We start from the raw sequence: 27,716 nt of genomic DNA on the forward strand, positions 1-27,716 counted from the left end.
CCTGTCAGGAAGGCTGTGTGAACTCCACCAACACAGGATGGGCGCTGCCAAAAAAAAAAGCCATGAACTCCTCACTTTGGGACAGAAACAGCATCTGCTGAGTATTTTCTTGATTCTGAACACTGCAAGGTCTGCAGTTTTTAAGCAACTGTTTTAGTAGAGGAGGGGAAAAGTCTTCAAATCTTTTGGGAAATCTCCGGACAACAATTTCCATTAATATTTTTTGAGGAAGTCTTGAACCTCTCATTGACTGGGATAACATTCCCATAGTGTGTTCCAACTTCTGCAAAAGCCATTAACACAGAATTCTTTGAACAGCACAGCTCTATTGGCTAGAATAAAACATTTGCCATGCAGAGTATACAATTGGCTCTATATAAATTGAATGTGCCACAGAAGAGTTGGAAGGGCACAGAAATCTTTTACCATACTTCACTTTACCTTTAAATATGAGATAAATGTGGGATTTGTTTAAGTATAAAATGCTGGTTTCTTATCTCACATTTCAGCAAGTACTTCAAATGTTGTAGAGCAAACAAAACTACAACTCAGAAGGTGTTGCATAGTCTGTATTCCTTATAGCAAAACAGCAAAAGGACAATAGGTAATTGAAGCTTTGTAACAGGGCAGTATATAAGCAGTAGGTGAGATTTCAAGTATTGCAGCCAGGTACTCCAGAATGAGCTGTAATTAGGTGGTTAAGATTCTCAAAGTATTGCAGATACCTGTGAAAAATGATGTAGGCACTGAGATATCCAAAATGAGGGGCTACATTTGGAAAATCTGTACATTCTTGTTTTATTTTTTGAGTTATAAAAGTTTCTGAAGGGAAAAATTAAAGGGATGACAGAGGCTCTCTGATCACCTCCACACCGTCGCATATTAGTAAGACAGAAAAGGCAGTAGAATGACACAATAGGCAACTGCTTGGGCAACTGCTATCTTTGATGGGGCTTGACAGAGGAAAGTGAATAAAAATATACATATATCTATTTATAGATATGCTATGAATGCGGCAATTGTTAAGAACTTTCCCTTCTGACAACAAATCACTACCTTTGAAAATATTTTGTGTTATCTCCAGTAACATCAGTTATATATATACAACTTCAGGATACATCAGTTGTTCCTGAAATTTAGTGCAGACTTATTGGACTCCTCAAAGCCTCTAATAAGATGTAAAGCGTGATACAAACCCACCAAGGAGTATTACAAATATCTGTGTTCTTAAGCTAGTTGATGGCAGTGACCTTCAGCTGTGGTTCACAGTAGTGAGCCTAATGCTGCAATATACATTTTCAAGGTTCTCAGTGGCAGTTCACAAAAAGACACAACTTAGTTGACCCCACTAGAATCTATCCCTTATACCTGAGCTATTGAATCTATTATAGAGAGGCAGCATATTCTTCAGTTTCCAGATGATGGAGATAGCTCACACTCAATATATGGAGATTCGGTACCTCATAAGTACTTCTTAGTGCTTTTAGCACTGTTTTCATATGTGTTCCTAAACTCATCAAACTGGTGCTGCATGTGCTGTGGAATGCATGCAATCTGCCTATGTTACTTAATTCCTTTCACTTGCGTACACCTATAATCAGGTATGTTCTACTTAAATCAATTAGTTTGATGAATCTCATTAAAAATAAATCAGACTATTGTCTACTAGCTTGCTACTGTTATAATCCAAACATAATAAGAGACAAATTCAAATCAGGTACAATTTTGAAAGAGGATTACAGGCAAGATTTAAGATCAAAAGAAAATAAAAATACAAACAATAATGGCATAAATAGCATTAGTTTTACTTGTTTCTCAATTATAAGATCTGATTCAATTTGGGTTTCACATGTTTAAATCCAGAGAAATTTTATTAAAGTCAAAATATCTGAAGCTTTTAAAAGTTCTTCTATCAGTTACATCTTGGAGTTGAGCTGTTTTCTTTATGTACAAGGCAGCTTCCACATTATCAGTAAGTGCCTGCTTTGCTCAAGCAATTAGGATAACATCTAGAGGTGCTCTTGAAGGCCGCACTCATCTCTTGGACAGATTAATTTAGTTTATTAATGTCAGTGTGTTGAAATCTGTGAAACAATGAACTGTATATTCTGTACTTTCCAGCAGACCAAAACCAGATTGCATTCATATTAAGATATTGTATGTGGCAATTAAACCTTCCACAAATTCTACTTTCAGAAGAAACAATTTTTCAATTTCAGAGTAATGTAATAGGTGATCAGCACAGTATTCTCTTCACACATTCTTGCTGTTTTCTGTTGCCTGTCTCTGGTCAGTTTCTGGACAGGACTGCTGACAGTGTAATGACACATGTCCCCCTACATTACCATTATGGTTGTGAAATCTCTTCTAATCTCTGGGGACAGGGAGGTGCAAGCAGCAAACCACGAAATCTTCCAGCACTGTTTCGTGGAACATTCCTCTGAAAGGCTGTAAGTACAGAAAACTGCCAGTCTCTGTGAAGAATATGGGTCTGTTCAAATGCAGTCTGATTAGTCAGTCACAGTTTTAATTAAATCCTTCTGTCTCTTCTTTGAACTATTTCTCTCATAGGTGATTTCTAAACTTCTACAAATGAGCTTTGTAGGTGTTGCCACACACACCAGTGCTAACACAAGACCAATGGGCACAAGAGGATGTGAGACCTGAGCATATAAGCAACTTGCCAAGAAAGAAACAGAGAGGAGGTGAAACTAGGGCTCAGTTCCCCCAAGAATACAGGCAAGAGCAGTGATTTGCCCTGTGAGTCATCAATGATGAGCTCTAAGGGATATTTTGTGAGCCCTTTTCTCTGCCCTTTCTCTCTTTTCCTGTTTGAAGAGAGGCAAAATACAGAAATTCAGCACCTAAGTTGTCACTGTCTCCTGGAGCAACCACTCTCCATATTCTAGGCTCTGATATAAATGAAGGCATAGGCAAAAAATCAAAGGTAATGTTTGCTGCAAATGGTAATCTTGTTGCTGCACAAATTAGATGTAAGGGATGAAAGAATATGGTATGGCAGGGCTCTGGTTGAGACCTACAGCTCTGCTATCTAAAAGGCAAGATCAGGCCTTTAAAAATTGAATATGAGCAACAACAGTTTAGATATGAATGATCAGGGAGACAAAATGACCTACAGATCCAGCATCATATCAAATCTCAGAATCAGTGGGAGGAAGCAAACCTCAGGAAAATATCAGCAGTTTTGTCCAAGCCATGCTAAACATAATCTGATATCTGCGTATCATGTCAGACAGAGAGAGACCAAATGGAGGAGTGATGTCAAGGGCTATGAATTAGGGAAAAAGGGAATACTAGGGAGTCACCTAGTTTGATTCACTAGTCACCTAGTTTGATTCATTGATTGATCACCTGATTGATACTCATTAATTAATTATAAAAGTGGACCAACCAATTCAAAGAAAGAAGAAAAGTGAAAGGCATATGTGTTAATGGGAAAAATATTGAAGGACAGTCTAGAACACAGAATCAGGGATCCATTATATTTAATTTACAGCAGAACTAAGAAGAGCCAGAAGAAGATGCGTGCTTTGAGTGAAAACTGTGCTGAAAGTTCTCCCACCCCACTGGACAGATCATATTACAAAGTCTACAGAACACCCAAAACCCTTCCTGCCTCATTTCTCTTATGCTTTTCTCCCAAAATAATGCAAGTTTTGTTTACTGGAACCCTTATAGTGTTTGGCAGAAGTGGATTTTTTCAGCATACTGGCTGGTAGCTGAAAACCCTTGCGATTTGTTTTTATCTGTGGAAAAATTCTTACTAATGGAGTGGGGGCAGATCTATCAGTATGGAGGAGTGTCACAAGTCCCAGCTCAGGTGTGTCTGTCTCATTATCACAGAAAACACCGAACTGAGTTATATTAGTGAATGTTTAAAATTGATCTGACATGAAGAATACAAAGCAATAAAACTCTAATGTCCCACATTGACTAAGAGAATCATAAAGTGTCTTGTTGTGAGGTTTTCAGTGATAAATGATACATCTGTGTGGCTGGTGGGTCTCTGTCTTCTCCTAACACAGATCCATGGTCTCAAAGAGAATCACTCAAAGCCTGCAGAAATCAAGATGAGCCTTTTTACTGTCTCTGGCCTTGTTTTCATTGATATAAATGCAGCAGCTGGAAAGCATGTGTTAACTGCTGTAAATTGTCAAGATTTACAAGCTAGCTCAGAAAACCAGGTGATTTATATTGTACATTGAAATATTCTGTGTTGATTGGTAAATACAAACCAATCAAAGCTGCATACATGCCATTGCTTACAAGGGAAACAATTAAAAACAGGTTTCAGCATTTGCTGGACTCTGTTACCCAAGAGCTTGTGCTTCAGTTCTCAGCATGTCCTGTGTTCGTGGGAAGAAGTTATTCAAAACAGGAAAGTATTCTTTCTCACTTAATTATGGTGACAGTGAAGTATATTTGTTTAGTTTCCTTCTGAAAGTTGTTCTACATACTTTAATATCAATGTTCTAAATATTGCCATTTCTTCCAGTCTTTCATAAGGTGTTGGTAAAACATGCATTCTTAAATCACAAGTCATGCATATCAGCTGATACCTAAATTTTGACAAATTAGTTTTCAACTCAAGCCATACAAGAAACTCTATGTTCCAGTTCTCACCAACACAGAAATAAGCTGGGTGGTTATTAGAGGACAAAAAGTCTTCTGCTTCTTAGGCAATTCTCTTCATCATAATGGTGAGCTCTCCAGTCTGTTGCCTTCTGGGAAAATTGTTATTTCTCACATAATATATATATTTTGCAGTACTTACAGTGCCACTCGACTAAAAATTAAATATTGCCTCAATGAGCCTACAGGACTTCAAACATTGTACTTTTGTTATGTTGATCTTTGTTTCAGTATGGCAATGCATTTCCCATAGAAAATTAAGGCTTTTATTGGGTCTTAATGGCTTTGGATACATACAGTTTCTGGAAAATCAAGGTAATGAGAAGTGAGCAGCCTTCCTAACCTACATGCACAATACCAACCAACATCAGGTAGGCCCCAGTGGTTTGCACTGAATATGTATTTTTGTGTTGAAATATCCCTGGAATACTTGCAAGATCTATTGTCTTGAGAAGCTCTTACTAAGCAGAGTCATTGTAAGAGGCTGTTGTCAAAGTGTGAAGTCTGTCTTCAGCTCAACTTAGCTGAAATATGTCTGAAACATCTGTGAATTGCCTGGTCCTTACGCCAACTCTTCCTGGTCCTTTACCCCAGCTGACCTCTGACATTCTCCAGACTCCCAGATGCTTTCTCTTACTCTTCCTTAAGCCCCCATATCAACTTCTTAGTGCTCATTCCTTTTCCTGGACCTTTACACTGCAAACCTTTTCACATAGCCCTTCCCTGTCAGCCCCTTCCTTCCTTTCGTTATCTAAAGCACTTCAGAATGCCTTCAGGTTCTGGCACCTGTGAGGATAATTTGCTGAAAACAGAATTCTCATTTCACTTCAAGCTCATTACATTCCTCATAAGGAAGTAAAGCAAAGTACAAAATGAGTTAAATGTTGATTTTTGATTAACAGAGCAACAATGGTGTGATACTGAATGAACAGAGCTATGAAAGTGAAATTGAATCTTAAATTGTAGGATATTAATAATTTCCAAAATATTTAGACAAGGTGCTTTCAGTCCTTTTGAGGGCTGATAACTGACAACTGAAAAAAAGTAAATCTTTTTGCTGGAATGTGGGACACTGAGACTCTTTATCTCTAAATGTAAGATAATTATGTCTCATCTAAAATACAATTATAACAAGCTTGCTTAAAACAAAATAGTCACCATTTAATGAAACTGAAGACAGGAAGCCGAGCCCATGATTTTCCTACGATTTTCAGAGTGTTGTACTTATGCTGATAATCAGAGACCTGGAAGTTATCTGCTCAAATGTTTTGAAGAAGGTACACAGTCTACACACACGTTACAGAAGATCAAGTCCAGTTGTCAGATTTCAAGAAGGATATATACTACTCCCAATTAATAACTAAGCTAGCTTTCTCCTAAATATTTAAATATGTGTTTCCAATGATTGCACACATATTTCAAGAATAAGGTCAAGTATTGGACTTTTAGGATCAGTAAAAATTTATATTTAAGTTTACATTATTATATCTTATTTATATTATGTAGCACAAACATATATTTAGGCAGGGATTCTGATAAATAATTAGCACCAGTTCTTAAATTTTAGACTACATTTATATGTTTGAATCTAGTATATCTTCTTAACAGCTAGCATTACAGAATCTACATTCTTAATTACTGTTTAAAATACAATCTACTAATCACTGGATGTCAAATATCCCTTCTGACAGTTTAGAGTGTCTTCCAAATTCTGCTTGATATCAGAGACATACTCATTAGCTTCAGCTTTAAATCTTGTGAAGATCCCCAAAAGTGTCTGATTCAGTCCTCAATGCAGGTAGCAAAAATGCCACAAACACGAGAACAACGGAAGCAACAGCTGGCCTTGGGTTAAAAGATTTCTTAGCTAGAAGGGATGCCATCTTGCATCAAAACGTTCGAGGCATAGCAATGTGATTTATTTAGAAAAAATCCAATTGGAAAAAATAGGAAGGTCAGTCCTGTGATATGGCAGATTGCCATCTGAACTCTTGCCAAGTTCCAAAATTATTCAGTAGTTGATCATTCATCCACTTTTATTGTTTTTGAAAACACAAACTTTATGTTGCAAATTATTATTTATTGCATTTCCTTAAATTTAAGAAAAATGTGAAAATCCTTCTAGCCATTCTAATTAATGGGTGATGGGCAGGACTTGTGATATAAGTATGCTTTTCTACAAAACCTCAAAGTGTGCTGTGAACATGAGGCATATGCAGTTATTTAGAATGATAAAACTCCTCCCTACACCCAAAAATATACCGGAAGACTCTGGAGTCACTTCTCTGGCTGATGAGCTATGGGGGAAAACCTCTCCTGACTCTGCACCTCCGTGTTTGTCACTGGTTCTCTGAATAAGCCCTCCACCCCTCAGAGGACTTGGTAGCCATGGTCTTGCAGTTCTCACACACACACACACCATTAGCTCTCTAATAAGTCTACAGCAATTGTAACAAAAAGTTCTCAGTGCTTCAGAATTCATTGTGCCAGTCTTTCATCCCAAAATCTCTCCTTTTGGAGGTTGCACTGCTTCTCTGCGTATGGTTGGCTCTTTGATTTGGTGGAGTTTTCTCTCCATAATCTTGGGAAACTACAGGGACTATTTTTAACAAATACCTCACACACAGTTTCCAGCTTCTCTCTTGCTTTGAAAATTTGTGAATCTGCCCTTTCTCAAAAAAAAAAAAAAAAAAAAAAATGAGTAGGGGGTGATTGCTGCAAACAAAAGCTGTTAATTTTCCAAAGTCAGATTAAACACTGTGTCTGAAATGTCAATTATATATATTTTGTTATATATTATATAAAAGCAAGGAAAAAAATGCAGCCAACTAGGCTTCTGGAAAGAACATTTTATTTTGGTTGATGCAATCAGATATCTTTTAAAGTTAGGCTGTGATTACGGGTTGTGCATGGACAAGTACAGAAGGAATCCCAGCTGCCCAGAGCAGCACAGGCTACTCAGATTGTGGCTCTATGTGCATGTAAATAATCGGGTCTAACCATTGGCTTTATTCCTGCTTCTTTCCTATATGCATAGAGAACAAACAAGGAACAAGACCTACTTTCTTCTGAAGGTTTACGGTTGAAAAAAGCATAAAAACTTCAAGAAGAAAAAGTGGAAAATGTTCTTTTTAGACACTACTCCTGCAATTGAAGCATACCTTCAGTGTACTTACCAAGGGGTGTGCAAGTATGCATACAATGTTGAAAATGATACCTTGGAAAAGAAAAACAAAATATTGAGAGAACTAAATACTGAGAAAATTCCCTTCCCTATCCTTTGTGTAGCTTCTGTTCAAGAAGTTGTATTTCTTCAAAGTGAAAAAGGAGCTTATGTCACCTTTTTCACAGGAGGAATATTTCCAGTTCTTAAGAGAAATCAGAGAGAAGATACAGAAACACAGACATTTTAAAGATTGCAAAGACAGACTTTTCAAATTGTGTCAGAATCAATTCTGTTGCGTAATTTTTACAAACCTCATGGAAATTAGTGTTTCCTGAAGATTTTGTGATAGTCATCAACAAGTTATACTATTAAAGGCCAAATCATTGCAACAGATAAATAGACTAGCAGCTATCAACAGCAACTGTTGCAAAGGTTGGTTAAATTCAGTGCTCATTTGGGCATTTATCAACATGATGTTGTGTATCTACAAATCCTTGTAAATTTTTGTTCTGAAATTGTGCTTAAATGATGTACTTCACAATAGGTTCCTGGATCTGAGATACTGTAATTAATTTATGAGACACATTTGTGTTGGAGATACAAATTCAATAGCGTGGTAATGATTGAGTTGTTTCACCTTTACTAGGTGGAAAAAAAGCCCTGGGAAGCTGGGCTCTTTCAAGTAAATTTTCATAGCTCCTCTCACCACTGTCCTCCCAGTCAGCAATCATTGCCATTATGACGGTAACCATATGTCCCTTGCTTTAAACCAGCACTTAAGGAAGGCTTCAAGAATCCATATTGAAGAAGCTGTCTCTTTAGGCAGATGAAGTTTTTTTTCCTAAATGACATGATAAGACTGATAAAAAAACTCACCATAAGAAGTTGCGGAGCTTTTAAATAGCAGATGGTCCAACATGATTTGTTGTTGACTAAGTGCACCCATGAATTCTAAAATACATATAAAAGCACATGGCCCTTTGGTTAAAGTACAAATATAAGCCATGAACTTATCTCACTGCTCAAGCAGCATTTAATGTCTACTAAACAACAGATGTTGAAACATATGGAGACATGGCTAAAGGCCATAAAAATATAAATAATCCTCAAACTTTTCTGTTATTCTTTAACTATATTGGTTCCATCTGACACCCTCAAAATGTCTGCTTGGGCATCATAGGGAAACCTGACTCCCTATTGTCAGCTGTGTGAAGAGATCACAGTACAAGTTGTCAACACCAGGAAGAAGTAAAGCAAGGACTTACGAAAGAAAAGAGAATAGGAATCACTTACTTGGGAAGAAAAGATATGACTTGTGTCTTGAGAGCAATGAATAAGAAACAGACTGAATGGAAAAAAAGGATGTAAAAAGGCTCGGTGAGAACATAAACACCAGGCACTGTCTTTTGAGCACCACACTTTCAAGGAGAAATCCAGAGCAAAGCATCTGTTCTGTTTGTCCCTGCTTCCAAGTCATTTTGTTTATTTGCTGCTGTTGCTGGGGAGTGGGAAAGGGAACAAAGCTTCTCTGCTGCAAGCATTTCAGTTTAACTTGGTTCAATTTCACTTTTTTTTTTGGCTTAGGTTCTTCTCTTTCTAGATGTCCTTTTTCTTTCCTCAGTGAGCAGGAGAATGCTTGTTTCTCAGGTATCACACTTCTCCTCATTCCCTTTTGCTGTCTGTGCTCTATTCCTTACGAAGACAGAAAAGATGGTTTAGCCCAGGCCTGCACATGTGAGTGCCTACCCTGTAAGTGCTGCACCGTGGCAGTTAGTGGTTGCCTTCAGGGTACTGGGTTCCTCAAAACATTTGGCTGCTTTTGACTCCCAGAAGGAAGACTAAGATGTGAGGTAGGATCAGACCACTATCTGCATATGTGAAATTACCTCATTTGCATTAAATAGCGGGAGCTGAGACAAGCCCGGGAAGGTCTGGGCACCATCTGACTGACTCTTTTGATGTTTCAGCCTTGCCCATACAAGTTCTTGCTGATTAATGTTTCTCATAGCACATGGATTTGGTACTGGCCACAGACACAAAAATTGAAAGCTAACTTTTTCTTGCACTGAATTTTGGTGCCATATGCTGCACTGGTCCACAGAGTGAATTTATTCAGAGCAGTGGCAGCTAAAAACAAGACTGGTTTTGGATTGGTGAACAGCACTTATGAGAAAACACTAAATTACGCCACCAAAAAAATTACCCATTCTCAACTTAAAGAAATAGGGCCTCATTTTAAAATAAAGTGAAGAACTACTTACAATTCAGGAAAGTTTTACAGAAATTTATAAATGTTTTTCTCCTCTTTTCTGCCCCACACAGAAAGATGAGCAAATAATGCCCAGCACATGGGTCAGCTTTCCATGTGTCTGTATATCTAAAGCATATTCAGAGCCCTGGTCCATTAAAATCAACAGCATGGCTCTGCAGAACAGAAGGGCAAAATAACATTGTCCCATGGCTGGATTTTTTTGGAGGAATTTCTGGATAGGATTTGTTCTCAGAAGAGTTTTTTAGGAGGGATAATCCAGCAACATTTATATTTACTGAGCTCCATACTTTTCTGCTCTGAGTACTATGAACACCCACAGACATTTTTCATTCATGGAAACTGTGTGAAACTGCTTCCTGCTTCTCATTATTCTACAGCTCCCTGTGTCTTCATTACCATTAGTATTAAATCTATGTGTATTCATTAACTAAGAACTAGAAAAATCACAGATGCACAGGGAGTAGAAGTTTCTCACAGAGATGTAATGGTTGAAATGTAAATCTGTCTACTGCTGAGATGTAAATTCAAACCCAAGTGCAGCCAGTTCCCTGGAAGGCATTTGGAGTCAAAGTCACTGCTGCTAATCTTATTTTTCCTCCTCTTTACTGGGCTGGCAGTGTCAGCACTGCAAAAGTGCCAAGCAGTGGAAGGAACAACTGAGTTTTTCAGTTTGTCTTCATGTTCAAAGTTTTGTATGAACATAGATTCATGAGGAAAGACCAGAGATATGTATATCTCAAAATCTATTATGGGAGGCAATATTCATAAAGACTCAATGTTTATCTTACGAGAATAAAAGGAGATAACTGAATTAGAGGCTATGGTGTGAACAACAGGAGATATTACTCAGCTCAAGTTATTTAATCATTATAGAATATATTACATGTTGAAGGCAAGCTGGAGAAAGTCCAGTCAAAACAGTGGAAGTGATAAGAAATGAACAAAGATGTCCTGCAAGGAAATGTTGAGGGAAAAAAACCATTTATTTCATGTAGAAGACAGAGGGACATGATAACAGCTTCTGGTACATAAAGCTTTGTTGTTGAGAATCTGGTGATCTACTGCTCTCTTATGACCATAGGGGAGGGCAAGAAGCAAGCCTGAATAGTTACAGTAGGGATTTATAATAGATGTTACTTTTCTTTTTGGTGTCAGGAAAATGGAATGAGCTAACCAGTTCAGCAGAGAAACATGGGGATATCTGGGGCATAATTAATGTAATATGGGTTCAGATAACTTTTTTAGAATAAGGAAAATCACGCCCCTGGAGGTACCCATTTCTCCCTGTGGACGCTGAAGAAAGCCTGGAGTGACTAACTCTGATGTAGTCATCCTCATTCCATCAAATGAATCCCCACACCAGATGTCCAGCTTGGCTTGATAGTCCCAGAGCACAGGGGCCATCTTGGCACAGTGACAAAAAATAAGGATGTTATTTTTTTCCTGAAGTTTTGTCAGGACACCAGATTTTCCCTGTCTCTTCCTGTCAAGCTGCAACCCTGAGAACAAATTCATTCCCATCACCATAGCAAGAGAGATGTCAGGACCTCTCCTGTCCTTGTTCTTGACCCCACCACACAGGTCAGCACAGGATGGGGGTGTCTCCACCTACCTTACGCCCCTTTAAACAAAAAAGAAACAGCACTGAGTATTTTTCAGAGGTGATCAGAGAAGCATTACTTGGTATGATTCATCTTACTTCTGTTCTGGGACTACAGCTAAGCTCATCAACTGAGATCCCACTTTTTCTGCTGTCATAGTTAGTAAGATGAATTTAATGGAAAAGACAACAGAATACTGAGTTTCAAAACCATGAAAAGGTTACCAATAGTAAGATCTGGTCAGACTGGAGTAGAAAATGATCTCATGGACCAAGGAGAAATATCAACATGAGATCAACATGAAATAAAAACAGCGAGTAATAACCTCAGGAGGGCCTTGAGATCCTGGACCAGAAGGGCTTTCTGATGGATAGCGTCAACAAGCTTTAGATTACACTGACATAAATTATATTTTTCTCACAGATCAGTAGCAGAAAAAAGACTCCCCCCCCCTTTTAAAGCAATAGCTTTCAGCTGAGTAAAATTCCTGTTCTTAAGACAGTGTTACTGTCTATTTGGTACTTAATATGACAAATTCTCATTGTCTGACTTGCTGTAATCTTACAGAATAATCTGACCCACCTGCAGATAGAGTCCCACAGGTACAAGCTGTTTATTTAAAGAAGTTTTCCTCAGAATTTTAAAAGCTGTTTTCCAAGACACACCTTTATTTTTTCCAGTTTTTCAGAGCTTCAGGTAAAAACCGAACTGCTTTTGTTCAACAGTCTTCTGGAGTATGGCCAAACACTTAAAGACTAAATCATTGCTAGTCAAGGTGGGTTCTGATCATCATCCTGGGTTTCTGCTCTACCTTCCCCCTCATTTGCTGCCCATTCTCCAGAGACTGTTGCTTACATGGCAACACGTAGGTGCAACTGCTTCCCAAACTAATTATGACAAATGGTCCTTGTCACCACAGGTGCTCTAGAGCCGTGAGTGATTGCAGGGGCACTGGAGATGGCAGCTTTTTGATGTTGCTCAGTCAAAGCCAGGACACCACCATTAATTCAGCCTAACAAAATGCACATTAATGAACTGAGCATGGAGGAAATGGGACAAAGCAAAAACATGAGGAGTATGACAGTGTCCTTTCCCTCCTTACAGCAGAGCACTTGCTACACCTACATGCTGCTAAGAACTTCATCCTGAGCATCTTAATCCCTGTGGGGAAAGCTGCCCTCAGAGTCATGGCAGTTCTGCTTGGGATGAGGTACCCTACAGGCAATGATGCTGGTTGACGGGGCTTTTTCTGAGAGGCAGGGCCCAGTGCAGCTGGCTCAAAGAGTGGTGATGGTCCTTTCTGGAAACTGTGGATTTGAGTGTAGGGTGTATTTGTCACCATTTACACTGACACCAACAGCTCCCAATCAGTGATGAACATTTAATTCTTTCCCATTCCTAGCTGTGTGGGGTGCTGGGCAGCTCTGGGACAGCCCTCAAAATCCTGTTGGCTTCAGCAGGGGCTAGTGAGATAATTTCTTCAGTACTGAACTGTTGAAGTAACAAGACATAATACTACTTTTAATTGTTTTTCCAGAACTGGCCCTGTGTTCTCCTCATGAGGGTTTCAGGCCTGGTGGCTCCAAAGAGCAATGCTCCCTTGTTATTCAGATATCTCTGTGGAAAGATTCACATGTCCCAAGATGAGTATGAGCTTAAGTGGTTTGGTGGATGAAAGCCAGTTTGCTCAGCAGCATCTCTGTTGGATAAGGTGCCCACAAAATAGACGGAGAAGGCAGATTAAAAATCCATCCATCACACACGGCACATTTTACCTATCCAGCATCCTGCTCAGACGCATTAAGGATATATTTTAATTTCTCAGATGCAAAGTCATTCTGCTCTCAGTAATTTCAAACTCACAGAGGAAGATACGCTTTCAGGGAAACTCTTAGTGAGCATAAGATACCTATCGGTGCTCATAAAGGTATACATCAGGAAGAGATATAGAAGTATTAAGCACATTGGGCCTGAGTCAGAACTCACAGAAGGGTTATAAAGAGGCATAAAGCTTTGGTCCTGACTTACATAAATGAATGCTGGATGAGAACTGCAGTGTCTGTATTTGGAGTACAAACACTTCAATAAAAAGGCAGCTAATGCAGCCATGACAACAAAAAGAAAAGGCCACAAAGGAAACAGTAGCAGCGCTTTGTACTAAGATGGATGCACTCCTACTCATCACTGAAGTCCTGAGTTAAACTTTGCATTTGTTTTCCTTTGTGTTGACCTTGGATTTTTAATTAGTTTTCTGCGACCTTTCTCAGATGTCCTAACTACTGTTGTGTTCACATATGGGTTTTTTTTCACAAAGAGGCATTCATTATGGGGATTTTCATAGCATTTCAATGCAACAGGAAAAGCATAGGTCTGATTGAAAAAATATTTCATTGGGATTCTGCTTCCACAGTCTGATACTTACTTCAATAGTCACTTGAGTGACTTCATTAAAAGTCAATCTTTCAAAACGTGAGGCTTCTACCAAGTCTGATATCCAGAGAGTTTTTTGAGATATTTCACAAATGTTAATGAATTAAGAGTCATGTAAGATACAGTTAGATAAATATAACTGGTGGTTTTGGAGCAGGCTTTTGCAACAGGAGAAATGGAAGAAGAAATGTGTGCAATACAGAAACAAAGCAGTTCCAGAGTAAATTGAATAACACCAATTGAATAACACCAAATTGAACCAAGGTGAATTTCTTTCATTTCAAGAAAGACAATTGAACTGAAAACCTGGGGAACTGCATCCCATTCTTTAACCACTAAATAAAATTCTCCACATCATCTTTGACTGGGATATTTTTATTAAAGCTAGTCTATAGAAACTATATACTTCACATGGAAATGGGAAATGCTAGTCCCTGAAAATGTGTCAAACTAAAGGCAAAAACCTGAAAAAAAACACCTGAAAAAGTGGTAGCAAGCATTTAAAGCCTAGGGGGGAAAAAAACCACACCAAGATGAAAATAATTAGATTTTTAATTTCAGCTTAGTGGTGGGCAATGAAAAGAAAAAGTGGACAGGGGACTAGTCAAGATGCACCCTTTCCCATGTACATGGCAGTGGACCTGAGAAAAAGGCAGAGCAGGGAGACAAGAAGAATAATTTGATGAGGCACTTGGTGTAAGACTGTGCAGAGAGGGCATATGATTCCCTTGTCCTATTTCTTACATACCGCTTTGAGCTGGAGGAGGTGCTGGGATGGGTGAGTGACAGAGAAAACAAAAAATGCATAAAAAAGAGTGCTTCCATGGATGGATAGAAATATTTAGGGGTTTCTCCCTTTCCTTCAGAGGGGTATTAAATTTTTAGTTTATTAGTATTTTCTTTCTTTTATAAATGAAGCAATCAGTCCTGAAACCATGAAAAATGGATCCCAGACTTTTGCAGTGTCTATGTTTTAAAAAACAACTGCACAATCAGACAAAAGGGACTGTGTAGCTCTAACAGTTTACAACCTCCTTACGGGAGCTGATCATCCCTGATGTCAACTAAGGAATTAATCTTCTCTAGGCAATATGAACTGTAGAAATTCCAGATTTCTAGGGATTTTTCCAAAATTTCCTAGGACTGCCAAATATGGACTATGAACTGGGATCTGATCACCACTGCTTTAAGCTAGCCCCAGACCCTGTGGGGCTGCTTTTCTGTTATGCATATCAAATTTGAGGGAAGGGATGGCATTGAAACAGCTATGCACATAGGGATTTTTGTCCCAACTTTCCAAAAATAGAACAGAAAACCATTGTCCTTACTGCTTCTGGAGCAGTATGAACAATGATGGCAGATGGTATAAATCAAATATCAACCTTCACTGTGTGACTATTTCACAGCCCACTAACAAGAAATTAATGCTGCTATACATCTCCCTTTTGAGCCTTGCAGCAACAGTGACACTCACGGGAGACGTAATTTATAGAGACTACAAACTTCAGTGTCTGCACACTGAAGTGCTAACTTATACATGCTGTAAAAAGTTACTGCTCTATTATGGAATGATAAGATTCAGAACACTCTGAGTCCAACAGAGAATAGCCTCGTAAAGCTAAATGATGAAAGGAGCACGGAGAAACCCTAAGTATTCTCATTAAGAGCCAGAGGGTTTTTTATCAGATATAAGAAGACAAAAGTCCTTGCAAAAGCAGCTGTCACCAGTTACAGCCACTCCGGACATGAGGTGGCTCTGGCCATGCAGTGGCCACTGTGGGAAGAGAATACCCCTTACAGCTACACCTGCATCTGATGAGCTGCAAGCCTCAGCCCATGGTTAGCCTTTGAAAAGACAGTAGCCACAAAGCAGCCATTTGGACCAGTTGCTTTTTTTGTACTATGTCCAGGTTTTAAAGCATGGGACAGGAAATAAAGATATGCTGGAGGTGATGCGAGAGAAGAGCATCGGACTGAAGTACACCAGGTGATAAGGATGTGGGATCAATTCTATTTGGAAGGAAACTGCAGAACACAAGTATACAGAATGAAGAATATCATCCATACCTACCCATAACGGAGCCACAAGAACACCTTTCTGCTGAAGACCAGAACAAAGCTTACTAACAGCTAAAGTCATTATATATTTATTGACTGAAAGGCAGGGTATTTTCAGCCACTGAAGATCTGCATCAAAACATTTTGTCTGCAGCTCCAGCTGTCTCCAAAATTGACCAGATCAGGAGAAGCAAAGAACCACATCCTCACTATTTAGAGTAAAAGAGTAACACAAAGGAAAAAAAAAAGCAGAAGTGGAATTAACCTTTTTCATGTGTTAAGGAAGAATGATAGAAATGCTTTTATCTGCTTAGCAGTGGTCCCAGTTAAAAGTATGCCAGTCCCACAGAAGGAGTTAGAGGCCTTTGAGTAGATAAAGAATATCTTTGAAAAAAATGATGGTAGGAAAATGGAGAATCTGCCAAAATTGTGTTTGGAGCAAAATTCTCTAATAAGGTTAAATTTAATGAGATATTGGGAATCATTATCAGTCATTAGCCACAAAGACAGTGATTAATATTAAACTAATTATACAGGGCATTTTACACATCTCAAAACATGTTCCCACTCCATGTATTTTCCAGCCTGTGGATGCTTGTGTCTCCAGTGCTACTCAATTACTGGACAAAATATTGAAGAATGCCCTTTCCCTTTTAATTTTGAAGTCTGTTTATGTTTACCACTCGAACAAGTATTTTTCTGCAAAATTTACTTGTGGATTTATAGAAATTTTCCGAGCAGTAGCTGGTAAAAAAAATTACAATCATTAGTTTAGATCAAGTACTTCTCTGCAGTGTTTGCTTCTTTAAACATCATTGATGAGTCCAATGGTTTACATTTTTTTGCATTTGAACTTTCAAGTCTTGGGCAAAATTTACTTGTCCCATTTTATACTGGAAGTTCATCTCATATAGCTTTGTCAGTGTTAAAAACATGAGCTTTTCTCATGTTCAGCAAGTAAATGAAAGTAAACTCAGCTTCATCACAGAGTACTTTTTCTGCTTCAGATCACTGGGCATACAAACCAGAAGAAAAGGCTGAAGCCCAGAGAACGTTTGTGAAGACTGTCTCTGCCTCTTTGACTGAGGAAATAAATTTATTTATCCTTCAGAGATTTTCACATTTTGGTGATACTCTGGGATGCAAAAATGTTCTTACATATTCATGTTACAACAAAGATCAGAATGAGTGGGTTTTAATCTCTGTCAGACTAGGAGACTTTGACTGCTTCACATGACCAATGTCTCAGTTTGAGACTGCATTACTGCTCTACAACATGGATTACCCTAGCCAAGAATTCAGCTAGGAGACTGCAGTTTTTATAAAATAAAAAACTCTTTTTTTTTTTTTTTTTTTTTTTTTTTTTTTTTTTTAATGGGATTCATCAATCTATTGTGGGTTAGCTGTCTGGGCTCTTTCACCTTTTAAGAGCAAGAAAATACTCACAGATTTGGCTTGATGTTTATCTGAAAAACAGAAAATCCATTCTGGACACTCTGGGAATCCCCAGATGTGTATAACAATTTGGATCTGATATTTGTTGCAGATTTAATGTAATAGAGGCCCTTTAACTGTGATGTTAAAATATTGATTTACATTATGGACTGCAGCTGTTTCAGAAACCATACTCCTTGAGGCCAATTAGACCAACTGACCCAGACATCAGCAATAAACCAGACCTTTATTTTTTGGCTAAATCTCACCCAGTTTTCTTTTTCTTGTTCCTCTGTCTGCTTCTAAAAAGCGGTCTTATACTTAGCACTACAGCTCTCCGGCTTTTCCAGAGCAATCTGCTAATAGGATGAGGTTTCCTGCAAGGAGACAATCCTTGGTTCAAGAGCAACCATTTTCCTAAACCCTGCAAAAAATTTCTTAGGCCACAGTAGTTTGTCAGAGAGAAGACAGCTAGCAGAAGTTTTTGCAAAAATTCCACTAATGTTCATCATCAAACAGCTGTAATGTGGCAGGAACACAGAGAGACAAAGTCTATGATATGTTAGCTACAGCTCCTCATCCTAGAGCATGTCCAAGGCATCAGCCTTGGGGAAAACCTGGGATAGCCATACTTTTCTCTTCCTCATATAGTATTTTTTAGGAAAGTCTGAAAAATAATATTCTGTCGCCTAGCAGCCAGGATGCTTTCCCTGAATAAAGAGTTCCTGGCTGTTTGTGAATGAATACAATTACTGACTATAAAATTATTTGGTTCTAAACACACTCAGTCTTCCGCCTCCCATACACAGAAGAAATATTACTTGCTAGGGATGACAATATGCATGTGTTCCAGGAGCTCCCAGAAGCATAAGCTCTTGTCTTAGGGGAGAAAAGTGAAGAGATAGGTGTGTCAGAGAAAAATCCAGGAGGTTTCTAAGGCTCTTGGCCACCCCTCTTCCACTGTTGTAATGCTGCTCATCATATGATGAGCACAGCTGACAGGTTCTGTGACTAAGGCTGACTTAATCTTGCAACTACTCGGTATACTTGGCAGTGTCATACATGAAATCCCTATTTGTGCTTGGTCTTTGCATATTAAGTGCCTTAATTAATTTGAGCTTAATATTTTTAAATTGAATGTTAAAATCAATCCATCAGTCCAGGTACAATAATCAAGCTTTTATGGTCTTCCTGTGTTTACTGTATACTTTTACAAGTGTTTTAAGATGTGTTGGATGTATTTTTTTATGTTTTACTTGTATCTTGGTTTCAAGGCAGATTTTAAAAACCCCAGTTGCAACAAACAGCTCAGCCCCATAAGCACATGACCCTTATCTCAACTAATATCACCCCTCTGACCAGGAGGAGCCATTGGTGGACAGAGGTGGTCTGTCAAGGGGAAAACACCAACCGCCTTGAACCAGGGGGGTGGGCTGTGGGCGGACTGTGGGCGGAGCAAAAGCTATAAAAGTGTAAGAGAAGACACGCCCATTCTCATTGTCCCTTCCTCTCCAGCTTGCTAAGGCAGTGCTGGAGAAGCCTACCCCTTTCTAGGGGCTTTTTAGAAATAGATTTCTTTTTGACCAGCCTAAACTGCAAGTTTATTTTTTTTCTCTACCTGAGGTTCAGAGCTGTCTTAAGCCTAAAGTTCCTGAATCCCTGCGCTCCTGGGGCATATCTCTCGAGCCATCTGGATCCCAAATTTTTTTATTTTGTTAGTTTTTTTGCAATTTTTCAATTTTTTTTTCTGTTTTAATAAATTGTTTTAATTTCTACAAAGAGTTGTCTCATTCCTCACAACTCTTTTGGGGACTCGTCCGGGATCCTATTTTTGCCCTAAAATCCAGGTATTTTGGTTAATTTTACTATTTTTGAATTTTTGCGATTTTTTTGGTTTTTTGGTTTTTCTCCTTGGATTTTCTGGGCTCCCACAAGGATTACTGCAGCAGAGAAAGGACACCTCCGGTGGAGAAAGACTTGTGGTAAGGCTTGAACCCTTCTTAAAGGGAACTTAGTTAGGGACTTACCCTTTTTAAGGGCTATTCGTTTTTGGGGAACCTCCGAGTGGAATTCCTTTTGTGAGAGAGTGTGTGGGGGGGTTGGCCGCCCCCAGTGTGTGTGTGAGTGTGCTTGAAAGGGTTCATTTTTAAGGGCACCACGAGGGATCACCCCTTTAGAGACACAGAGGGGAAGATCGAGTGTGGTGATCAGCCTTTCTGGGGGGAGGTTTCCACGTTTCAGGGGTGTGCGCAGCCCCAAATTCATTTTTATTAGTGTCTCAGTCTCCTCGGGTCTAGAACTGAGGAGAAACCTCATTTTAAACCCCTCTCTTTTTCTTTTCGCCGCGTGGTCGGCGGCCATTTTGAAATTTCGCGCCGCCGCGTGGTCGGCCGCCATTTTGAAATTTCGGGTTTCCACGTGGTCGGCCGCCATTTTGTGTCCTTTTAATTTGAACTGCACCCCTTTGCCGTTTTAAGTGCATGTGTGAACTTGTTTTAGCTGCACTCTTGTGGTCAGTGCTATCTAGCACCTTTATACTTCCTGTTAGTTTGGAGTGTTTGGGTTATTGGATTGTAGTTGTAATTTGCTTTATCTGCTTTAATCATAAGACACTACTTTGATATTTTGAATTACTGCTTGTGTTATTCATTATAATCTTTTTCCTTTAATTTGGTTATAAATATTTTAATCTATCTCTCCTTTGCTAATAAAGACAACTCTTGTTTCTTAAATTTTAAGTATATATGTATAAAACTATCTAAATTTCAGTCATACTTTAACCAATTTAAATATTCACTAATTATTCTTTTTATAATTAAAATTAATATTTCTTGCACCATATTTGTTTCTCACCAGCCTGCCATATTTAATTTTTTTCCCACAGATTCGCCATCATATATCTACTAACCCTGCTTGCTTTTCTCTACATTAGTTGTATTGTATTTTATGCTTATAACTTTATTATCATTTTTTTTTTATTGTGATAGTGTATTGAATTTAGGTTATTTTGTAATATTATTTCCTTATGCAATATTTTAATTGTTTTATATAATACAATACTTTGGTTTATTTAATTAGAAAAAAAAAAAAAAAAAAAAAAAATTTTTTTCTTCTGCACTAGCTGCTTGTTTGCTTCCCAGTAACAAAATGGGACAAGCAAATAGCAAAAAGAAAGACCTAATGAAGAAATACAAAATCTTCCCAGACAGTCCGTTAGGGCAAATGCTCCTAAAGTGGGAAGAAAATCTTTTAACTAAAGAAAAAGACCAGTGTCAAATGATTAGGTACTGTGTTTTTAAGTGGCCAAAACATAAAATTAACAAAGATGGGCTCAGATGGCCCAAGTATGGGTCTTCTGAAAAATGGCTTTGTGAGGCTTTGCATTCTTATGTACATTACAAAGCTCCAAAACATTCTGATGAATTAGACTATGCTAAAATTTGGTTAAATTATTGGCAAAAACAAAATGAAGACCAAAGCAAAAAAATAGAATTGGAAGAGGAAACTAAATCTAATTCAATTGGACTTAATAAAAATTCAAACCAAATTTTTTCCATTGCAGAAGAACACAAACAGAAAGAAAAACAAAAACCTAAATTAAATAAACCAAAGTGGGACCCCCTAGACTACCTTCCTCCAGTAACTCCTCCAGAAAGGAGGGTCCAAATTGAACAAGAAAGGGTCCTTCCTTCATCAAGCCACCCAATCGAAAGGGACTCAGAAAATGAGAATGAAAGTGAAAAAGAAAATTCTGTTCCTTCCTGCTCTCACAAAAAGACAACCAAACAAAGGATTTCTTCTAGCCAGGATGGCCCAGCATCTTGCACTAGAAAGAAATCATTTAAAACACCTGACTGTCCCACCTGCCTTAGCACTCCCCATGAGTCTAAAATTCTACCTCTTAGGGAGGTACCCATGGGAAATGCTCAAGGAGGAATTGGTTATGTAGTTGTACCTCTAGCTTCATCTGAGGTACGGGAATTTAAAAAAGAAATGAAAAGCCTGATGGCTGATCCCATTGGTCTAGCTGACCAATTTGATCAATTCCTCGGCCCTAATATTTATAATTGGGGAGAGATACAATCCATCCTTCACTCCTTATTCACCATTGAGGAAAGAAAATTGATTAGAGCTGCAGGAGTGACAGTCTGGGACAGAGAAAATAATTCTAATCAGGGCCCAATTGGAGAACAAAAATTACCACTGACAGACCCTGAATGGAACCCAAATTCAGAAGAGGGCAGGAGGAACATGAAGGACTACAGAAATTTAATTATAAAAGGGATTAGAGAAGCTGTTCCTCGAGTTAATAATATGAAAAAAGCATTTTGTGGGGAACAGGAAAAGGATGAGTCCCCAACAGCTTGGATGGCTCGGTTAAGGAATAACATTCAACTTTATTCTGTCATTGACTTAGACAGTGAGGGAGGCAAAACTATGCTAAAGGTACATTTTGTGCTTCACTCCTGGCCTGACATCAGGAAAAAATTGGAAAAATTGGAAAAATGGCCAGAGAGGGAACTAGATGAATTACTGGAGGAAGCCCAAAAAGTCTTTGTTAGGAGGGATGAAGAGAGGATGAAGGCTAAAAGCCGAATAATGAATAACAGTACTAATGCTCCAATCCACAACCCTCCTACACAAAGAACTTCCCAAAGGGGCATCCCACAACAGCAAACCCAAATCTGCTCTCAGCAACAGCCACAGGTTTGTGTTTGCAATAAACAACCTAACCCAATTGTTCAAAGACCTGAGAGGTTAATTTGCACATACTGTAATAAACCAGGCCACGGGCAGTGGTACTGTTTTAAAAAGCAGAGAGATCAAGGAGTCCTTCAAATGGAGGGACAAATTTTGAACAACTGAAGGGGTCAGGGGCTTTATTCTCTGGGGCAAAAACATCTTAAAGAGCCCTTGATAAAATTAGAAGCTGGACCCCAGAGACAACAAGTGGAGTTTTTAGTGGACACAGGTGCTGAAAGAACCTGTGTCACTGAAACACCTCCAGGATGTTTTATTTCTCAAGATACATTAGATATATATGGTGCTAATGGTGAAAGCTTTGCAGTTCCTGTAATTAAAAATGTAATCCTTTCCATACAAGGACGTACCCATACAGGGGATGTGCTATACCTACCTCAAGCTGGGATCAATCTTTTAGGACGTGACTTCCAAATACCTCTGAGGGTTGGGGTGGTACCGCAGGGTGGAAAAATGACCACTAAATTGTTTGTTTTATCTTTAGTAGATGAGCAACACATTGACCCGGTAGTGTGGGCCAAACCTGGCAACCGGGGAAAAATGGACATCACACCTCTAACAATTGAGTTGCTCCCAAATAGCCAGCCAGTACGTGTACCACAATATCCCCTCTCCAAGGACAAAAGAAAGGGCCTGAAGCCTGTTATCATGGACTTATTACAAGATGGAATTCTTGAGACCTGCAAATCCAGTTACAACACTCCAATTTTGGCTGTCCAGAAACCAGATAAGTCATTCCGGCTTGTACAAGATCTGCGTGAGGTCAATAAGAGAGTCCAAACCAGGTACCCACTGGTGCAGGACCCCTATACACTCCTGAGTCGGGTACCCCCAGCACATGCCTGGTTCTCTGTTATTGACCTTAAAGATGCTTTCTGGTCATGTCCTCTAGATTCTCATTGCAGAAACATCTTTGCATTTACCTGGGAGGATCCAGACACTGGACGGAAGCAGCAGCTGCGCTGGACTCGCCTGCCTCAAGGGTACACCGAGGCACCCACACTCTTTGGCCAAGCGCTAGAAGATTTGCTAAGTTCCTTTTCTCCACCCGAAGGGATTCAGGTAACTCAGTACGTAGACGACCTGCTCCTCTCTGGGGAACAGGAGTCTACGGTAAGAACTGCTACAATTCAGTTACTGAATTTTCTAGGGAGGAACGGGCTGAGGGTGTCAAAACCTAAATTACAATTTGTGCTACAGGAGGTGAAGTATTTGGGACATCTAATTGGCCATGGCACAAAAAAACTCAGTGCTGAAAGAGTAGAAGGAATCCTAAATCTACCACCTCCAACTTCAAAACGAGAAATCCGGCAATTATTAGGCCTATTTGGATACTGCAGACTGTGGATTGATCAGTATTCACAATCTGCCAAATTTTTATATGAAAAACTAATAGAAGAAGAACCTTTTAATTGGACTAATTCAGACACACAAAAACTACAAAATCTGAAAGAGAAATTAACAAAAGCACCTGTTTTAAGCCTTCCTTCACTAGAAAAACCCTTCGATCTATTTGTTAATGTGGAGAAGGGAATTGCCTATGGCGTCTTGACCCAGGAGTGGGGAGGAGTCAGGAAGCCGGTTGCTTTTCTTTCCAAATTACTAGATCCAGTGTCCAGAGGATGGCCCGTCTGCATCCAGTCCATCGCCGCAGCAGCTGTTCTGGTCTCGGAGAGTCAAAAACTCATTTTTGGTGGAGACTTGACAGTGCATACACCACACTCAATCAAAACCATTTTAGCTCACAGGGCTGCAGAGTGGTTAACTGACCCAAGAATAGTCAAATATGAAGCCATTCTCATGCACTCAGACCACCTGAGGTTAGTTGTGTGTACACACCAAAATCCAGCTCAATTTCTTTATGGGACCCCATCAGAAAAAGAAATTGAACACAATTGCATTGAGATAATTGACATCCAAACAAAAGTCAGAGAGGACCTGGTGGACTGTCCCCTCAATGAAGGGGAAATCCTCTTCATTGACGGGTCATCTCGAGTGGTGGATGGAAAGCGATGCTCTGGCTATTCAGTGGTCGATGGACACCAAATGTGTGTGCTAGAAAAGGGCAGATTGCCACCAACCTGGTCAGCTCAGGTCTGTGAGCTCTATGCCCTAGAAAAAGCACTCCACCGACTAGCAGGAAGCATCGGGACCATTTACACTGACTCCAGATACGCTTATGGCGTAGTCCACACCTTTGGAAAAATCTGGTCCGAAAGGGGGTTCCTAAACACCAAAGGGAAAGATATCCTACATAAGGAATTGATCCTAAAAATTCTAAAAGCACTGCAACTGCCTCAGGTGATCTCAGTGGTGCATATTCCAGGTCATCAATCGGGAACCACAAAAGAAGCTCGAGGGAACAACCTAGCAGACTTGGCAGCAAAAGAAGCAGCAGTGGAAGAAGAGGTAAAAGTGATGGAAGTAAACCAACTTCCAACTAACACCACCACATCTGACACTATTCCACAAACTAACATTTTACCCACGCCCATTTTTACTGATCAGGAAAAACAGAAATTAGTTTTAATTGGTGCCAATGAGGATTCTCAAGGCCGCTGGTATTTACCAGATAAACGCCAAATTTTAAACAAAAATTTAACCCGAGAAATTCTACAAAATATTCACCAAAGCAATCATTGGGGTTCAAAGGCTCTGGCGGATCACTATCTCAGAACCTTTGGATGCACTGGTGTTTATGAAATAGCCAACCAAATAACCCGGGACTGTGTAATCTGTCAAAAAGTTAACAAAAAGGTAATGAAAAAGAACACGGGCGGAGGAATTGAATTAGCAATCAGGCCTTTCCAAAACATTCAAATTGACTTTACAGAAATGCCTCCTGTCCAGAGGTGGAAATACCTATTGGTAATCGTTGATCACCTTACCCACTGGGTGGAAGCTATTCCAACTGTCAATGCAACAGCCCAGACAGTGAGTAAGGTGATCCTCGAGCAAATTATCCCCCGTTATGGGATAGTCCACCGCATAGATTCAGATCGAGGTACTCATTTTACCTCCCAAATTGTACAACAATTGGCTCAGCAATTAGGAACAAATTGGAGATTACACACCCCGTGGCATCCACAGAGCTCTGGGAGAGTGGAACGGATGAACCAGACAATCAAGAACACCCTCACAAAATTAATGCTGGAAACAAAATGGACCTGGGTAAAATGCCTTCCACTTGCTCTTCTTAGAATTAGGACACAGCCAAGATCTGATTTGGGTTGTTCACCATATGAGATGTTGTATGGATTACCCTACCTTGCTACGCCACAAGAGTTGAATGTGAAAGAGTGTGGAAACACCAATGTACAACAATATGTACAGATAATTGCCAAAAATCTAGAGTTGCTAAGGGAAAGAGGTTTTCTACCACAAACTCCCCCACTTGATTTTAATTTACATCACATCAATCCAGGTGACTGGGTGTTAATAAAATCCTGGAAAGAAAAGTCATTAACCCCATCCTGGGAAGGTCCATTTCAGGTCCAGCTAACCACTGAAACAGCTGTCCGGACATTTGAAAAGGGCTGGACGCATGTCAAGAGGGTGAAGGGTCCAGTAACACCACCAATTGAAGAGAAGAAACCTCCAGACAAACCATCAAACTAAACACCCTGTTTGAAAGCTCCACTCAGCATCCCTCACTCCAAGTTAATAAAATCCTGTACTCCCAGTTCTTCCCCAGTTATACCTCAGTAATAAGTGCTAGCTACAAGTTGTTAAACTAAGTTGAAAATATTTTGCTGTTAATTCTGTTCTTTGTTATTCCCTTTTACAGATTCTGCCTTCACACAACCATATTGTCACATCAACTGTATAGTAAGGCTCCATTTGAAGCCAGCATTCTCTTCCAATAACAGTCCAATCAGACTCCAAAATTATGGGCACGATAACTCTAATCTTTGACAAGGCCAACCCTAAAATAACCATGAGTTTCCAGAAGCCTGAGGTCACTGAAGAACCATCTGAAGGTGAGATGCCTAAAGAAAGGACGAAAGAAGCAAAGATGACAACCCCCACCAGCAGAGGCAACCCAAATGCTGACAGCTCCTCTCGGGTATGCCAAAAGGGGAAAGTGAGCAACATCCTGCTACTGAGTGTCATCTGTCTCTGGGTCCTCTGGCCTCCCTTTACACAAGCAGCCGACAGCCGCTGTAACAGATGTTACAAGACTGTGTACCAGGCAGAAAGAGGCTCATTTCAAATTCGACACTTTTTCCGAGCACATACTTATGTTAATCCATCTTGTTATAACATAACAAGGTTGAGTATCTGCTCAGAAAAAGGTCACAAGTACTGGATTGGCAAAAACATTGGCACCCAAATACATAAGCAGAAGGGAGAGTGCCCCTCCCAAGACGATTGGCTCTGTTTCAATTTTAGATACATAACCAAGACAGAAGATTTGTTAAAAAGAAAGACCTATGACACTGACCTGATCCAAGAGGTGGTCATAGAAGAAAAGGAAAAACAAAAAGAAAACAATCCTTTGATGTCAAGGAAAAACTTGTTTATTGACCTGGCAGAAAGGATTGGACAACAGCTAAATTTAACAAATTGCTGGGTGTGCGGAGGAACTTTAGAATCGGAGAGTTGGCCTTGGCGGGGAGTCAGTCTTGGACCCCCCGATTTACTCTGACTGAGTAATCTCTCCCCCACAACCAGACATGACAATGAAACCTGGCTGCTAAGCAATACTGTTATTGGAGAAGAATGCATCTGGAGGAAAGGAAGAAAATTTTTAGAAGAAGTTGGTGAGACAATATGCAAAAGGTACCTGGTAACTGATGGGCAAAAACATTGGTGGATACCTCAAGAACCAGATGTATTCTGGTCTGCAGAAAAGGTTAAAAACAAAAATTGCATTTTGAATCCTGTTAAAAAACTCTGGCAGTGCTGGGATCAAGGAAATCCATATTCTGTCCTGCCACAAATTTCCAAGTACTGGATTACAGCAGCAAGTATACAACCCCACTTCTGGGAAGCACCACAAGACCTCTACTGGATCTGTGGTAACCGAGCTTATTCCAACTTACCACCTCGCTGGAAAGGGAGCTGCACTCTTGGAGCCATTCAACCAAACTTCTTCCTACTTGCTGAAAACGCTGGAGCCCACCTTGGAATCTCCCTTTATGATGAACTTTTCCGTACTAAGAGACATGTAATAGGAGGGACCCAGAGATGGGGAGAAGAAGAGTGGCCACCTGAGAGGATCCTAGAGACTTATGGACCTGCAACATGGGCACAGGATGGGAGCTGGGGGTACCGAACTCCCATCTACATGCTAAACCGGATCATCAGACTGCAAGCACTAATTGAGGTAATCACTAAT

The sequence above is a fragment of the Aphelocoma coerulescens genome (genome assembly GCF_041296385.1).
Source record: "Aphelocoma coerulescens isolate FSJ_1873_10779 chromosome Z unlocalized genomic scaffold, UR_Acoe_1.0 ChrZ, whole genome shotgun sequence".
Classification (NCBI taxonomy): domain Eukaryota; kingdom Metazoa; phylum Chordata; class Aves; order Passeriformes; family Corvidae; genus Aphelocoma; species Aphelocoma coerulescens.